The 1,012-nt window shown below is 31.4% G+C and overlaps 1 pseudogene; it reads right to left on the reverse strand.

The window, feature by feature from the left end:
* Positions 1 to 129, reverse strand: LOC115029662 (annotated as a pseudogene).
* Positions 130 to 1,012: the final 883 nt, after the last annotated feature.

Here is a 1,012-nt window from a genome sequence, read left to right on the forward strand (position 1 = left end):
GTAGGTTCACAATTTGATCAAATATCCTGAAATAAAATCATAGGGATCACCACATCCCATGTGTCATGGGTGAGCCTTGCCCTAGGAAAGCCACCTTCCTGATCATGGTATCCCCCCTGCCAGACGTATGATGGGAATATTTTGATTATCCCCATTTAAAAACTACCTTGCTAACCTAATTGAGGATACGAGAGCTTCTTATTGTTTTAATCTGCAATTCATTTTATCACTACCTAGGTCATACTTAAGGTGTCTTTTCTTAGATGGACTTTGTAGCTCTATTTCCTTTTAACTACTATTAATGTGAGAATCACTCAGACTTGTCTTACATTAAATATGTAGCTATCTATATCTAAACATTAATATTTCAGGGGATCCATTTCTTCAAAGTTTTATTTCAACGGAGAATTTATGTTTGTAACTTTGTCATAGAGCTATAACTTCAATAAATTTTTTTCTCTACCTGCTAAATCAAGGTCTATAAGTTAGGGAGAATTTCTTTTACTGTAGACAAAAGAAGGGCAAATGAGGTAAAAAGACAGATTAGCAAAAAGGCATGTTCATAAAGACAAGATACTATTATGCCTTGATATTGTTCATATTAAAATTTTATAGCCAAGTTCCCATCATTTTATATTCATCTTTCAATGTGTAATTATTTTAAATATAGATTATTATTCTAATTATCTTTAATTAAAAGCACTTTCATATATCAATGTATAGTCTAACAAAAAGGAGCTTTGGATTCATTCCATTTTTATAATACAGTCTCCAGTTCTCTGAAGTAATTTTCTATGTAGGCAGTAAGTCTTGGGGTGTTCCTTTAGATAAGCTATGAATTTTAAAACTAACTCACATTTTATTTTATTGTCCCTACAAAAATAAATGCTAGAGGACTTTTCACTAAGTGTTTCTTGCCTTCATTAAGTACTTTTCTTTTATCTGATTATGTGCATGCTGCTTTCAATGAATACTAACTACTAACTACTCTTATCTGGCATTCTATTTCATA

Source organism: Mus caroli, chromosome 16 (assembly GCF_900094665.2).
Source record: "Mus caroli chromosome 16, CAROLI_EIJ_v1.1, whole genome shotgun sequence".
Lineage (NCBI taxonomy): Eukaryota > Metazoa > Chordata > Mammalia > Rodentia > Muridae > Mus > Mus caroli.